The sequence below is a fragment of the Vigna unguiculata genome, chromosome 5 (genome assembly GCF_037176805.1).
Source record: "Vigna unguiculata cultivar grain cowpea cultivar isolate G323 ecotype 2 chromosome 5, ASM3717680v1, whole genome shotgun sequence".
Taxonomy (NCBI): Eukaryota; Viridiplantae; Streptophyta; class Magnoliopsida; order Fabales; family Fabaceae; genus Vigna; species Vigna unguiculata.
The window spans coordinates 24440569-24458610 of NC_140796.1; positions in this window are offsets into that span (position 1 = coordinate 24440569).

An 18042-nucleotide genomic window follows, 5' to 3' on the forward strand; every position below is an offset into this window, starting at 1 on the left:
TTATAGTATTTTCTAATTTAAAGTATAAAATGTTGTCAAATAAGATAAAATTTATACTTTAAATTAGAAAATACTATAATTTAATTAGAATATGAAATATGTTAAGTATGTAACCACTAAACTATTACAAGAGATAAATACAGTACTGATTGTTAATAAAAATTATATAATATTTTAGTTAATTTAGGTAGGATTATTTAATAATTATTAAATTTTTATTTTATAAAATTTAAATATTTTACTAACTCACTGATTGCTAATAAAAATTATATAATATTTTAGTTAATTTACGTAGGATTATTTAATAATTATTAAATTTTTATTTTATAAAATTTAAATATTTTACTAATTCAGAATTATGTAAAATAGAAAGATGTATTTTTTTGTACTTATAGAAATTTTAGGTTTATGATAGTTTTAAAAAATTTTCAATACTTCTAAAAAATAATGTATTTAATTATAATGGTTATAATATATATATATATATATATATATATATATATATATATATATATTATATATATGCTTATAGTTATTATTAAAACAATAAAAATAAAAAAATCAAAAGTGCTTAATATAAGATCACATTTTTGTGTATAATTTTATGAGTAAATATAAGGTTACATTTTGACATATGTTTTAAAGACAACATTTTAAAAAGTATGGTATAAATAGACAACATTTCATAAAGTGTGGTCTTTGATGATTTGTAAACCATATTTGTGAAAGTGTAGTCTTTGATAATTTTTAAGTCACACCCATTAAAAAAAAGTGGCAATTGATGTGTTTTAAACCACATGTATAAATTGTTGTTGTTTATGTGTTTAGACAATTTTTTTTGTGTTGGTAAGTTCACTGTTGCTCGAAAAATGGTATAATGTAAACAAATGAGAAAAACAACAAGATAAACAAGATAAACTTTCCATTAACGGCACAAAGTGCATACAAAAGGGCATTAATATATCGAAAGTTATATTCGAACGTAATATTCGAACTCATTTTTTACACGGGTGATGTGGCACCTTTTTTTTCTTTTATTTTTACTTTTTTTAAATGAAATTGAATCCATGGTTACGTGTTTGGAAGTTTATGCTGTAATTTTTTTTTGGCAAAACTAAAGCAGACGTGGAGAGAGAAAGTAAGATAAAATGGAAAACTTGGTAGTGTTGGTGAGAGAGAGAGAGAAAGGCGACCGGAAGCCCTTGCAGGGTGGAGTTAGCGTGAGATAGAAAGTCGGAGTAGAGGCAGAGGAAGGTGTCGCTGGAGAACAGGTGTCTGACCAGAACTCATCGACGGCGTAGTTTTCAGGGTTAGTGCTATTTTCAAAAGACGGCCACTAGGGCTTCCAAAAATTGAAGACTTCCGGCACACAACAACGAGCACGATGGGGAATTATATTTTGGAGGCCAGGAATTATGAACCATATGAAGTTGACTTTGAGCAGTTTGTGGTTGGCATGTATTTGTCAATGCTTGCGCAGGATGGGGTTGTGAACCACAATGTTGAACGTAAGTCCCCCGGAAATTGTTTTGTAGTCCCCGGTTTTGACCCATTTATGAAATTTTGTAATTTCAATTCCATGAAGTTGAGTTTGTGGTTGGCACGTATTTGTCATTGCTTAAGCAGATTGGGGTTGTTCACCAAAATGTTGAAACTTAAGATGGTTATAAAAACTGGTACCGTGAACTAGAATATATAACAGCACTCCCCAATTGAGGTAGTTGTACTCCCCACTTGATAACGTAATTGATACTTTAAAGAACATTTTATTTCCTAAAAAAAATAAAAGTTGTTATTAAAACTGTTTTTTGAATTTTGGATTGGTCATAATAAAATAAAAAATTTAATTGCTTAACAAAATTTAGAAATTTAAGATGGTTATTAAAACTGGTACTGTGAACCCCCATTTGGAGTACTTTTACTCCCCACTTTGTAACGTAATTGAAAGTTGAAAGAACATTTTATTTCCCTCCAAAAATTAAATGTTATTAAAACTGTTATTCTAAATTTGAATTGGTCATAATAAAAAAAAATTAATAGCTTATGAAAACTTTCAAATTTAAGGTGGTTATTAAAACTGGTACTGTGAACCAGAATATGTAACAGCACTTCCCGTTCGGGGTACTTCTACTCCCCACTTTGTAACATAATTGAAAGTTTAAAGAACATTTTATTTCCTTCCAAAAATAAAATGTTATTAAAATTCTTATTCTAAATTTGAATTGGTCCTAATTAAAAATAAAATTTAATTGCTTAACAAAATTCAGAAATTTAACATGGTTATTAAACTGGGTACTGTGAACCAAAATATATAACAGCACTCCCCAGTTGGGGTACTTTTACTCCCCACTTTGTAACGTAATTCAAAGTTTAAAGAACATTTTATTTCCTTCTAAAAATAAAATGACATTAAAACTGTTATTCTAAATTTGAATTGGTCCTAATTAAAAATAAACTTTAATTTCTTACCAAAATTTAGAAATTTAAGGTGGTTATTAAAACTGGTACTGTGAACCAGAATATATAACAACACTTCCCATTTGGGATACTCTTACTCCCCACTTTGTAACGTAATTGAAATTTTAAAGAACATTTTATTTCCTTCCAAAAATAAAATGTTATTAAAACTGTTATTCTAAATTTGAATTGGTCCTAATTAAAAATAAAATTTAATTGCTTAACAAAATTCAGAATTTTAAGATGGTCATTAAACGTGGTACTGTGAACCAGAATATATAACACCACTCCCCGTTTGGGGTACTTTTACTCCCGACCTTGTAACGTAATTGAAAGTTTAAAGAACATTTTATTTCCTTCCAAAAATAAAATGACATTAAAACTGTTATTCTAAATTTGAATTGGTCCTAATTAAAAATAAACTTTAAATTCTTAACAAAATTTAGAAATTTAAGGTGGTTATTAAAACTGGTACTGTGAACCAAAATATATAACAACACTCCCCATTTGGGATACTTTTACTCCCCACTTTGTAACGTAATTAAAAGTTTAAAGAACATTTTATTTCCTTCCAAAAATAAAATGTTATTAAAACTGTTATTCTAAATTTGAATTGGTCCTAATTAAAAATAAAATTTAATTGCTTAACAAAATTCAGAAATTTAAGATGGTCATTAAACGTGGTACTGTGAACCAGAATATATAACATCACTCCCCATTTGGGGTACTTTTACTCCCCACTTTGTAATTTGTAACGTAATTGAAAGTTTAAAGAACATTTTATTTCCTTCCAAAAATAAAATGATATTAAAACTGTTATTCTAAATTTGAATTGGTCCTAATTAAAAATAAACTTTAATTGCTTACCAAAATTTAGAAATTTAAGGTGGTTATTAAAACTGGTACTGTGAACCAGAATATATAACAACACTCCCCATATGGGATACTTTTACTCCCCACCTTGTAACGTAATTGAAAGTTTAAAGAACATTTTATTTCCTTCCAAAAATAAAATGACATTAAAATTGTTATTATAAATTGGAATTGATCCTAATTAAAAATAAAATTTAATTGCTTAACAAAATTTAGAAATTTAAGAAGGTTATTAAAACTGGTACTATGAACCAGAATATATAACAGCACTCCCCATTAGGGGTACTTTTATTCCCCACTTTGTAACGTTATTTAAAGTTTAAAGAACATTTTATTTCCTTCCAAAAATAAAATGATATTAAAATTTTTATTTTAAATTGGAATTGGTCCTAATTAAAAATAAAATTTAATTGCTTAACAAAACTTAGAAATTTAACATGGTTATTAAAACTAGTACCGTGAACCAGAATATACAACAGCACTCCCCATTTGGGGTACTTTTATTCCCCACTTTGTAACGTAATTGATGGTTCTACTACCCCTTTAAAGATCATCTTTCTGACCAGCAAATAAAATTTCCTTATTTTCAGAGTGTTCATTGCTTGAGAACACAAACACTGGGAGACGAAAACCAAAATATTCATGACCACTCCAAAGGCACAACATTGTCAAACACCACAACACGCCACTACAAAATCAAGACTACAAAACCACACCACAATGCAAACCAGAATGTACCAACGACTCTGTCAAACAATGTTGCACCAAACTCGAAAATAAATAAAACGTTTTTCCCCCAAAGATTAAACCTTTTCGAATGGTGAACAAAAAAACACGAACCTTACACTAAAACGGTGTTGCAGAACGACTTCCGGTGGGTTGGTTGTCGTTGCCGTCGACTCGCTTCCACTGGATTCGATCCCCTCCACTGTAGTCGTTGTCGCAGGTGTGTCCTCTCATGGTGACCGCCTCCCACCTCGCTTCTGTAACACCACAACTTCTCTGTCTCGACTTCCTCCAACTATCTCAGTCTCTCTCGGCCGTTCCGCCGACTTCCTCACGCTGGCTTCACCTTTCCACACACTTGATCACGCTGTCTCCACCTTTCCTTCGAGTTGCTCATGTTGTCGCCGCCTTTCCTCCGACTTTCTCACGCTGTTTCCGCCTCTCCTCCAACTTGCTCACGCTGTCTCCACTTCCTCCACCTTTCTCTCTCCACGTCTGCTTTAGTTTTGCCAAAAAGAATTTACAGCATAAACTTCCAAGCACGTGACCATGGGTTCAGTTTCATTTAAAAAAAGTAAAAATAAAAGAAAAAAAGGGTGTCACGTCAAAAATGAGTTCGAATTTTATGTTCGAATATCATTTTCGTTAATATATTAGGTTGGGATACAAAAAACCTATTCTACGTATTAAAATATAAACATAATTTAACACACTACTCTTCCACAACATCCTCAACATTCTCCATTTCTTCATCAATAGTTTGGGGTAGTGGGAGAATGACTCATCTTGATTATCCCTTCATCAGCATGTTCATCTTCAACATCCTTGGTCGCACGCTTAGCAACCTTAGCGGCTATCTCCTCAACATCAAGAATGTGGTCATCGTATATATCCAAATTCACACTAAAATGGGCATTAGTAGTCGACACCTCTTTGTATAGAAATTCAGCTTGCCTTAGTGCTTTTTGGAAATCATTGATATGCTCAGATATAACATATTGCCGAAGAGAGCGATCTCGACCTCTCCTAGAGCCGTGACTTTTGACTTAATAGCTTTATCAATTTTCTCCTCTTTTTTCTCTTCCTTCAACTTCTTTTTAGATCCCAATCAGCACGCCTTCCAACCTCTGAATTTCTTGATTTCCTCCTCAAGGGATTTCTTCTCAGAGGCCCATTCAACTTGGTTAGTTTCCACTTTCTTCTTCAAAATAGCAAGTTCCTCCACGACCTTCTTCTTGGCCTCGTCAACCAACTACTTCTGTAGCAAATTAGCTACCCCTCAACTTATTACCATGGATCGTGCTTGGAATTCCAACAAGGCCTCTCTTTGTATTTATGGGGATCTGGAATCCAATAGAACAAAAATTTTGGTTTACCATCATCACACCATAAAAATGTGACCTCCCAACGGAGGTTATGACCACCTTGAAGAACCTGTCCTTGAACCTCTTGAAGGATTGAGAGTACCCGTAAAAAAAAAGGCAAGAGTTCGAGCTCCCCAACAAAGATAACAACTTAATCTGATCCTTAGGATGAATAACATAAAAATACGGAAAGCTTTCAAGGGTGGGAGACAAATACAAAGCTTTGCAAATGATGAGTGCGTATTTTTGCCCTCATTTAGTGTTTAACTCTGGGTATTTAATTGAATTTGTGTGCTTAAAGATTGATTTAATTAGGATTTCTTATAATTGGGTTTATTGAGCATGACATACAAAAACATGTTAAAAATAGCTTTTAGTTGCATAAATGTTCTTTGGATATTTTGAGGTGTGTTAGTTCAGTTGCAGCTAAGTTGAGCTCATGGAGGTGTGGAAATAAATTTATTATAGCTTCATGACACCTTAAAGATAAATCCAAGAATAAGAAATTATCAAAAGCACAAAAATCCAAGCCAAGCATTGCATGAAGACGACAAGAAAAGCTTGAAAAGGCGAAGAAGTTTCGCTAAACCAAGAAGAGAGGAACAAAAAAATTGGACCTTGCGGTTTTCTTTATCTTTATGATAGAAGATAATTTAGGAAAAATATATCTTTAGATATTTTATTTGATATTTTTAAATAATTATCTTATTTAATTATATCATAAAATATTAAAAGATAATAACTACCAAATCTTTTTAAATATGACAAGATTAATCTTTTTAGTTCCACAACAAACAAATATATCTTGAAGATATTGGATTATTTAAAAGATAATTTAAGGAGATTGCAAAGGGTTGGTTTGGAAAATTAATACAAATACTAATTGGTGATAATTTATCATATATCTTTAATTAATTAATTAATTTAATTATATTAGATATTGATATTATCAACCAATTATATTTGTCAAATAATCTATATCTCTTCCAATATTTTTAGGAACAACTTTGGAACTTCGGAATTTAGGAACACTTAGGGGGACCTAATTTCGTTTCCTTTTTCTCTCTCCATTCTTCTATTATTTTTATTTTATTTTGTATTTCATGAAGTGTTGAACTTCTTGGGTTGATTTCATTGTAATTTCATTATGAATTCTAAGGTTATAATGAAATAATTTCATTATTCTTTTTATTATTGTTGAGGTTTTCATTCATCTATGTCTTTTATCTTTGAATCACGTAAAAAGTAATGATTTTAAATCTATATGCATGTTGATCATATGAGTTCAAGGGTTTTTAAATTTAATTAAGACTTTACTTTGATTTTATTTAGAAACTTTCATGTGATTAAATGAGTTTTTACCAATAATTGAGACTTTAATTTGGTTAAAGGTATTTACTCTAATGAAAATTAACCGAGACTTTACTTTGATTAATTAATCTTTTTATTTGGTGAGGAGATAAAAGAATAGACATGATTAGGCATGGTAAAATTTGATTGAGACTGTACTTTAGTTGAATTTACTATGGATAATCTAAAAGTTCTCACTTTTAATTGAGACTGTACTTTGGTTAAAAGTGAGAACGTCAATAAATTAATTGAGACTTTACATTGATTAATTTGCAAATGTACAACAATAATTAATTGAGCAATAATCTTTAGATAACCGATGATGAATCTATTTTGAAAAAGCAATGGAATCAATCTATTTTCTTTACTATTGTTTTTATTTCTTTCTTTGTTTATCTTAATCCTTTCATATTTTTATTATTTTATTTGACTAACCGTTTTATAGATTTTGTAAGAACTAATTTGTTAAAAATCAATTCCGTGTTCGTTGGGAGATGACTTTGGGTTACTTTACCCTTTCTATTTTCTTGACTGTTATCTTAGCAATACTGAAGTTACTATAGTTTAGTAGTATTAATTTGATTGCTTGACGACAACGTTATCAGCAAATAAGCCAGAAAGCCTATAAACCATCTCAACTGATTGGATGAAGTAGGAACAACGTTTAAAAGATGGAGAATACCCATGGTGAACTTGTCAAATGGAAGTTAAACATGTAGTTGAAAAAAGAAGGCCATATATATATATATATATATATATATATATATATATATATATATATATATATACATATATACATATATACATATATACATATATACACATATATGTATATATGTATATATGTATATATGTATATATATATATGTATATATATGTATATATGTATATATGTATATATATATATAGAAGAATTCATCTTCATCCCCTTCGCGACCATGACATAAAATATCTATATCGCCTACCCTTTTAAAAGACACTATATCGGAGCTCACTCCTTGGTCAAGAATGTATATATTATTAAACCCAGGCGTTATTAAGCCCAGACATCAGCAATCGTGATCACCTGAACTTAGAGGTTACCCAATCATACCAAGTCCTCCTGGGAAGGGAACTCTCAGCGAGTTCTTTGGAAGGATCCTCCCTACACTCTGTAACGTCCCATTTAATAGATAAACTTAATTAAATGAAATGTCACAAAGACTAATATAAGAGGCGAAGTCTTGGAGTATAAACGCTACTCCTTACAATTATTACAAAAGAAACCATGAATGAACTAGGGCACACCACGATGCCAGTAACAAAGTATAATAAGGGATCAACGGTATTTCAAAATAAAGCCCACAGATAAAACAATACATGGGTCATAACCCTAAAAGAAAACTCAGACAAGAAGGATCTGATCCAAGATGATCTAGGCAGTGAAACCTCCATTACTTTGTTGACCACGAGGAGTTCTCGCATCTGCTCACATCAATAAATTGGTAATCACCGCAAAAAGAGAAAATCCCACACACAGAACATACAACAAACAGAAAGCGTAAGCTAGAGTAGAAAATGGTTTATCATACAATTGCATACATTTTCATAGTCCAAGATACATACATCAATCAATCATGTGATGACTCGCAACCAATACACTAAGACTCAAGACACGACTTATTCAGATACATATAATTAGTCGAATTCACTGGATGTTTGCACTTGTGGTGGCCTCTACTGCTCTACCGAGCTGATTGTCAATGGGTCTCATCCTACCATGCACAATGTTAGCCTTAAGGTGTTCCAAGCCTCTTGCTACTCTCACCACTTAAGTCAGTACGCTCTACGTGAGACTAACTAACTCTTTAGAACGTCAAGATGCAATCCTTACCTTGAATCCTTATTAAATATATAATGAGGTACCACCATGAACTCGTGGAATTACATCCTAAGTATGAGGCACCACCATGAGCTCCCACTAACAGGGGTCATGGAATTACGTCCTGACCAAATGAAGAGACTACTAATTAAATCAAATAGGATCTCCCCCATGGAATCTCCTATATTCTCACACAAGCATTTGAAGATACATATTAAAATCATACAATATATTTCTCTCTTGGAAAATAACTAATTCTTATAATTATTATCCAATCCAACTTAACAACACATTATGCAAACGATTTGGGATTTTAGAAATAAAACTGCAGCTTGTGTAAAGCTCCAATTTTTTTTTATATATTCAAATTAAATATGATTGAATCAAGAACCAAATGAAACAAGAACCAACTTAATTGAACACCTATAAAGAAAGTTATGCACCAAATAAGCAACAAAGGTTAATGTTGTCAACAACCAAACTACAGTGATCTTGCGATAAACACTGCTCTCACTACAGAACTCCGATTCAAGATCCGACCAGTCAAAGTCAAGAACTATGTGTTAAGGATCAGTTATTAAAATATCAGCTTGATCCAACAGTTAACGAAGTAGGAACCTTCATTTTACGAAAAGTGTGTCGTGTTGTCAATAACCAAACTACAATAACCTTGTGAAAAAACGGCTCTCACTACAGAGCTCCGATTCAAGATCCGACCGGTCAATGTCAAGAATTATGTGTCAAGGATCAGCTATTAAAATTTTAGATCGATCCAACGGTTAATGAAGTAGGAACCGTCATTTTATGAAAAGTGTGTAGTGTAGAAAAAAAAGTAGCGCTACATCAATCAAACATACTCATTCCAGAACGAAAATAAGTACACTATATTTCAAAGAAAAAGGAGTTCTATCTTCCCTTACCTGGAGTGAGCTAACAAAAGACTTCGACACCAAATAGCGAAATACAACAGCTCTAGGGGCAAATTCAAGAGTTTAGCAGAAAAATGGTTGAGCTAACGTAAAGAGAGCCAAAGTCCAAACCCTAGCAGAAAGTGGTTGCAGCTCTAAGAGGGGGGGAAGAAGTTATTTTTTTGAAAAATGAGTGGAATGAGATGGTTAGGGCAGTTTAGGATCTTGGACACCCTATGGGCCAATCCTTAGGCCCAACAAATGGGAATAGGCCTTAAAACATTAGGGCTGAAAAATAAGTGGACCTTATATTCTCCCCTACAACAAAAATTTTCGCCCTCAAAAATGAAGACTTACCAGGAAAATAGATGCGGATGTGACTTCCTCATATCCTCCTCCAATTCCCAGGTAGAGTTACCTGTTCTTCGGCCCATATGACTTTGACTAGATTGACTGGTTTTTCCCAACGTTCCTCAACTCGACTATCCTCTAAAGCAACATGTGGTACTTCCATTGTGAGATCCTCCCTGATCCGTACATCCTTGGCTTCAAGCACATGAGATGGGTCAAAGATTTACTTCCTCAACCGTGACACGTGGAATACCGGATGGAGATTTGCTAACTGAGGGGGCAAAACAATCTTATAAGCCACCGGCCCAATCCTCCTCAAAATCTGGTAAGGACCAAGGAACTTAGGAGAAAGTTTCCTTGAGCAGACAACCCTTCCCACATTAGTGGTTCGGGTCACCCTCAAGAGCACGTGATCTCCAGCCGCAAATTCCAAAGGTCTCCTCTTATGGTCTGCATAAGCCTTTTGCCTACTTTGAGAGGCCTGCATCCTATTTCTCACCATTCTTACCTTTTCTGTAGTTTGTTCTAATAACTTTGGCCCAACAAGCATTGCTTCCCCATCTTGATACCAACATAAAAGGATCCTACACTTCCTACCATAAAGAGCTTCATATGGCGCCATGCCAATGCTCGCATGAAAACTGTTGTTGTATGTGAACTCTATCAGAGGTAAAACTTCATCCCACGCACCCAAGTGATCAGTACACATGTTCTCAACAAGTCCTCAAGTGACTGGATCGTTATCTCTGACTGGCCATCATTCTAGGATGATAGGCTGAACTCACAGTCAAGCACATCAAAGGAATTTTGTCCTTGGAATCCATACCACATGGACACCACCATGTTAACCATGTTTTACGTCTTCTAGTGAGTATCTCAAGATGTCTTGCTGCCACACCTACCTACCATAATTGGTAGAGCACGTGTAGGAAACCATGCTACGGACCACACTCTGTAACGCCAGATGGAGTTCCCAATATGAATAACATTCGTAACGTCCCAAGACTACCAAACACGCCAGCTTAATATTGAGGAGGTCAATCTAATTGGACCCGTCCATACATGCCACAACATGCACACTCACACCGGCAACACTCCCCAGCCCGAGCCACAACTCAAGAGTTCCTCGTGTTCATCTGCCATGCCGAGCCACAACTCAAGGAATGCCACATGCTTAACCCCTATCCCAAGCCACAACTCAAGGGATATGTTCCGATCCACAACTCAAGGAACACTAACAAGCCAACCTTCAAAATATCACCAAAGCCTTGTAGATCACGCACATCCAAAGCATTGCAAACACATTTGCCTCACCAATATTGCCTAGCGCTACTCACAAGTCGCCATGCGCAATGCGCTTCTAGACCGCTTGGCAGGGGACACGTGTCGCCAGGTGCTAAGCGCCTCTGGTGTCACTGCTTGTAGGTGTTGCTTGGCACATGTCCAGTACCTCTCTGAATTGGCTGCTATCGCCTGGCGGTCTAACACCACCGCCACGCATCGTATTAGTACCTGCGCAGTACTGGTTTAGAGTCATTTAGACCCGTTTCTACTCCTCATTCGAGACATCAAAGCTTACAATTAACTACACCAATTTATTTGTATCACTTATCCAATGGCTAACCCATTATCAGGTTTCCTACTTCCATTTAAGTTCAACCACTCAAGTCCACAAAAATTAGGCTTCCTTAAGGTCAACCTTATTCATTCATAATATGCCCCAATCCATTTATATTCTAAGTACTAGCTTCATATCAAATTTCCATTCACTACTACCCAAGTGTTCACTAATACTTCAGTCATAAATCTGAATCTGTCAAAGAACATGATCAAGTTTCTGAACCTTCCCCACAAAGCTTGCCCACAACCATAATTTACACTATATTATACTTCAACCTAAGTTAAGTCTCAGAATAATCAATACCACAACAGATTAAGCCGCATTCATTCTAGTCCTCTTTCAAATAACCAAATCTACACCTCCATCACATCACTTTGCTACTATATCTAATCAATCTTAAATTTAACCTACTACCCTAGTTCATGCATTAGAGTTCCCCCATTAACTATCCAAAAACGTCACCAAATCCATTCTTCTAGTTCCATTTAGGACTGCAACATAATCCACCCAAAGCCTGCCATTACAGCCACGTAGTGCAACATCCACTGCGTTGGTGCCTAACGGAAATGCAAGTGCCACCAGGCGGTGCATGAAAGCCTGGAACCATTCCAGCTTTTCACTGCACCTACGAATGTCCACTAACACTAAACCACCCTCCATTGATCTATTACCCACTTTCCGCAGTCAATTATTACTACTAAGGGTGCCTATTCTCCAACCAGAGTCGAATTTTACATACTATTAATGCAATTCCAGCATCAAACATTAATACCCCAAATTCCAAATTTGTCAAACCCTAAAATATGCTCATCTGAGTTCATCCAATTTAACCACCAATTCCACGAATTTCAAGGATATATGATGTCTAATCACTCACAAAAAATTAGACATGATTTCTCCCTTATCATAATCTTCCTGGAACATGAAAAACATCAAAATCGAGTCAATCGACTTGCGTCGCTTGGCGGGTATTCTTCATCGCCAGGCAGTTCATGCCAAAAACCCAGAAAACTAGGTGATAAGGTACATGTCGCTTGGCGGCACGATGCTTACCGCTAGGCGATTCCTCGCAGGAACCCAGAAACACACAGAAAAAGGGTATAGGTCGCCTGATGGCTTTGAAGGCCCGCTAGGTGATTTTTGAAAATTTTCCAGAAACTTAGAATTATGAGACCAAACAGAGGAAAACATGAACTTTTATACATACACAAATGCAACATATCACGACACATTAAATTTACGGGTTCAGCTCCCCTAACCTGGATTCCTCGCTTTAAAATTGATTACTCGTGCTTTGCCTTGGTTCCATAATGATCTTCTCTCTTGCCTCCACTCAACCCTACGTAGTAGCCTTCCCTTTCTCTCAATTAGCACGATGGATGCTTTGTCAATCCACCCCTCACAGCCCTTACCAAAAACTAGTCAAGAAAACTCTTTCACTTTCCCTTAATGGTCTCTTTAAACATGACATAATGGTGTACTAGTGCAATTTTACGTTTCGACAACACCTTATATACCTCAGTTTTGGTGCAAACGAGGCATATTATGATGCGGTGACACTTTTGTAATTTAAGTGAACTTTTATGCCTCGGGTCTCATTAAAACCGAGGCAGAATAATAATTATGCTTCGGTCATATATAACCCGAGGCAATAGAGCTTTTTAGGGTTTAAAAACCCAAATCAGTTTACTGTTCCTGCGCCTCCTTCTTTCTTCCTTCAACGTCTTCTCTTGCTTCTACAACGCAAAACGCGTGCACGCCAAGCTCTCCATCGCTCCTTGTGTCAGCCACTCCGTTCACCCATCCACCGCAATTTGGCCGTCAAATAGGATGTTGTTTAATTATGAATTGGGTCAGACAGCAACACCAATTCCCGTGTCAGAAATTATGAATTGGGTCAAACTGTGGGCAAAAGAAACTTCTCCATTGTGAAGCTTTAACGTTGCCTACTCAACAATTGTGTTAAAGTTTCTCCTTTTACCACTGCAAAGATTATTAGAATGTGTGTTTTGTGTATTTAAAATTGGAAATGGAAAAGGTTGTAAATTGGGTCATAAATGCTTAAGTTCAACTTCAAAAGCCAATGGTGGAGGAAATGTACTCGGAGGAGATGAAAGAACACGAACTAAACTGCAATTTCTTTTTTAATTTTTTATGTCTATTAAGTCTTGGTTGAAGTAAGACTTGAGGCAGTAATTTTCGTATATGCCTCGGTTATGAACCAGGGCATGAACCTCTCTTTTCTACCTCACCAAGATATGTCTCGGTTATGAACTCGCGGTAAAAAGGCCAAAATAACCGTGACCAAATCTACTCTCTGCACTAGTGGTGGCTAATGCTTGAAAACGAATTTCCATCATTAAGAGGTGTAATTGCCTTTCAAAAGCCATTACTACATGAGTTTTCTAGCCCCTCTTGGCTGCTAGGGTTTCCTTGCCCTTCCACATTCATGCCAAAAGAACCATTAATTACACTGTAAATCCTAAAGATCGACTACTACCCAACCTCTCACCAGCACTCATGATAACATTGTCATTAAGCGATCAAATTACCACTACTTAACTATAGCAACTTCAGTATTGCTAAGTTAGTAGTGAACAAACTAGATAGGGTTAAGATAACCCTGAGTCGTCTCTCAATGAATACGAAATTGATTTAAAATATTTGATTCTTATAAAAATGCAATTAAAACTAGTAACTATAAAAATATAGGGTTTTGATATGCAAAGAATGAATGTCACACAAATAAAAGATTGTAAACATAGTAATAGTAAATAGGTCAATTCCACTGCTTTTTCAAAATAGGATTCTTCATAGGTTATTTAGATATTATTGTTAAATTAATTATTGTTGTTGATTTCAAATTAATTAAAGTAAATTCTTAATTAATTTGTTGGCGTTCTTACTATTAACCAAAGTAAATTCTCAATTAAAAGTAAGAACTTTGTAGATTAGTCATAATAGATTCAATCAAAGTACATTCTCAATTAAATACTAGGTTAAAATACCTTTTTAGTCTCAATTTTCATCAAGTTTTTTCAAATAAGTCCTAATTTTGGTTTTGTGTTCAAATAGGTCCAAATTTTCGTCAATTTTGTTCAATTGGGTCTTTTTTTGCTAACACCGTTTAAATCATTAACGGTCATAAACATTGACTGCCACATGTCACTTCGTGGTTTTTTTAAATTTTTTATTATTATTTTTTAAAATTTTATTTTTTTTAAATGTACACGTGTCAACCCAGTAGTGTGCCACGTGTCACTTTGTGGTTTTTTTGAATTTTTTTTTTTTGAATTTTTTTTAATTTTTTTTTAAATATCCACTTGTCAACCTAATAGCGTGTCACGTGTCAAAGTCAATGTTCTATATTCAATTTGGTCCTTATATTTGTTATTTTTGTTTAATTTAGTCCCAATTTTTGTTAACATTAACCAATTTGGTCCATCTCCAAATTGAAACCAAATTTAATTTTTATATTAAAATTCACATTTTTTATTAAATATTTTTATATAATATATTAAAATTCACACCATTACAACTTTGATATAAAAATTAAATTTGGTCACATCTTCGATAGGGACCAAATTGGTTAATGTTAACAAAAATTGGGACTAAATTGAACAAAAATAACAAATATAGGGATCAAATTGAATATAAAACATTGACTTTGACACGTGACATGCTATTGGGTTGACACGTGACATGCTATTGGGTTGACACGTGGACATTTTAAAAAAGTTTAAAAAAAATAAAATAAAAATTTAAAAAAAAATAAAATAAAAATTTAAAAAAAAATTCAAAAAAATTCAAAAAAACTACGAAGTGACACGTGACACTCTACTAGGTTGACATGTGTACATTTTAAAAATAATTTACAAAAAATTAAAAAATTCAAAGAAAATTCAAAAAATTCAAAAAAACCACGAAATGACACGTGGCAGTCACTGTTAATGACCGTTAATGATTTAAACGGTGTTAGCAAAAAATGACCCGATTGAACAAAATTGACGAAAATTGAGACCTATTTGAACACAAAACCAAAATTAGGACTTATTTGAAAAAACTTGACAAAAATTGGGACCAAAAAGGTATTTTAACCTAAATACTACTATGCCTAATCATGTTTATTCTTTTATCTCTAAAATCAAGCAAAAAGCTAATTAATCAAAGTAAATTCTTGATTAATTCTAATTAAAGTTTTTACCTCTAATCAAAGTACATTCTCAATTATTAGCAAAAACCCATATAATTACATTAAAGTTTCTAAATTTAATCAAAGTAAATTCTCAATTAAAGTTAAAAACCCTTAAGTTATGTGATTAACATGCATCTAGATTAAAACATATAACTATTTAGCTATGATGTAAACCATTACTTTTCACATGATTAAGAGATAAAAGACATAGATGAAATATAAATCTCAACAAAAATCAAAAGAACAAATACATTAATTCATCTAACCTCAGAATCCAGTTAAGAAATTACAATGGAATCAACTTTAAAATCTTAGCCCTCCATGGCTTGGATGAAATACATGATAATATGATGAAGGAAAGAAAATGAAAGGAAAGGAAGAAAGAGATATGTGGTGGATGACGGTATCTGCCAAAACCAAAGAGTTGTTGCAATGGTGGTGTTGCTCATAGTGGCGCTGATGGTGGCGCGGTGGCGTTGTGGCTGCCCGCGGTGGACTGCGGTGGTGGAAGTAGTAGTATGAAAATGGAGGTTAGGGTTTCATGTGTGAGATGGAGGAAGATGATGATGTGGCAGTGTATGGTTGGTGCAAATGTGTTTGCAAGGATAATGACATGTGTCAGCATATGGTTGGCTTGATTTGAAAGGTGGGAATTGCCACATGGCATAATCTGGTTGAGATGGGTTTAAGTGGTAGGAGGGGTGTAACTTAGTAGAAACCAGGGTGCAAAACAGGTTTTTAGGTTGTCCACTTGCAGGAGGAGTGTGTAAAGTAAAAATTGGGTGCATTTAGCTCCTGAATCATTCTTTCCCAGAATTTTCTGATTTTGGACTTATTTTGTAACTTTGAATATTTCAAACCACACTTTTAATTACTCAAATTAAACTTCAGCTGACTCAAATTAAACTTCAGCTGCATCAAAAACGTTAGAATATCCAACAATATTTTATGCAACTAAAATCAATTTTTACGCCATTTTTACCTTACGTACTCAATAAATCTAATAATCACAAATCCTAATTAAATCAATCCTTAAGCATAAAAATTCTATTAAATCCCCAAATTTAAATATTAAATGAGGAAAAAAATTTGAACTCATCAACTCATGTTAGAACCACTGAAGGACATACCTCAGAGTACTTGACCCTTTGTGTTTTTGTCGAAGGAGATATCAACAACAGAAGAGAACTCTGGGAACTTTGTGAAGAATGTGATAAAATGATACACTATTTATATAATGGACCGCAACGTTTCACCTTTCCACCCCATCTTGTGATAATAATCGTGAGCCTTCGACAAAAAGCCCAATATCACCACTCTTCAACATCTAAAAGCCACCTCAATTTCAGTAAAACTCTAGCAACCACTTGCCCATGTCCCATCAATCAAGACTTTACACCTACCTAGACATATCAAACCTTTTTGTCGCTTTAGCTCCATGAGGTTGGGGGGCTACTATGCCTATAGACTCATACGGCCAAAGAAATACAAATTTTCTTTGCAAAAACTCTAGAGGTCGAGAAGCCAATACTTGAGTATGTGTAACCAGTTCCTCAAAGTCTTTAACATAGGACATGTTAAGATTAGGAGGTTAGTGTGTTATACATAGCCAAGACACCCCATAAGGTACACGACCTAACCGGGTACATGTCGACCCTCTAGGACAACATGTACTCGAACTACGCCAATGGACTGGTCTGACATGATTATCCTTCAAAACAACTAAATACAAGCTCAGACATCTTAATCTGATGATTAGGTAATTAGGCTACTTAACCCAAAATCCAACCAAGTAAGGCCCATGAACCATTGTATAAAAAGCACATTTTACGAAGTATATGTTATATGTATTCATTAGTATTTATTCTCTAACATTCTAAATTGACTTTGGCATCAAAGTGTCTTTTGTAGGCACCTCTCCCCCTCTTTATGACGTTGGAGGTCGCAGACCCTTGGAAACTTTCTAACACGTGTGCATGAAAGTTATTTTGTTTTTTTATTCATTTATTTTATTTTTTTATTTTTTTATTTATATTTCTTTTATTACCACATTGTTTTATTTTTTTATTCATTTTATTTTATTTCTAAACTAATTTGTTTATATTATTTTTTCCATTCTCAATAACCCTATTAGTTTCTCAAATTTAGAATCTTCATATCAATATTTAAATAGTTTTTCTTTTCAATTTTATTAAATTGTTACAGGATTTTCAATTGTAGTCAAAATTCTTTTAGTAATCAATTTAATTCATGATAAACATCTTTAAAATTTATTTTAAAACTTAGTTGATTCTTAAAATAAATACATAATTACAATTACTTCTTTGAATGTGTGT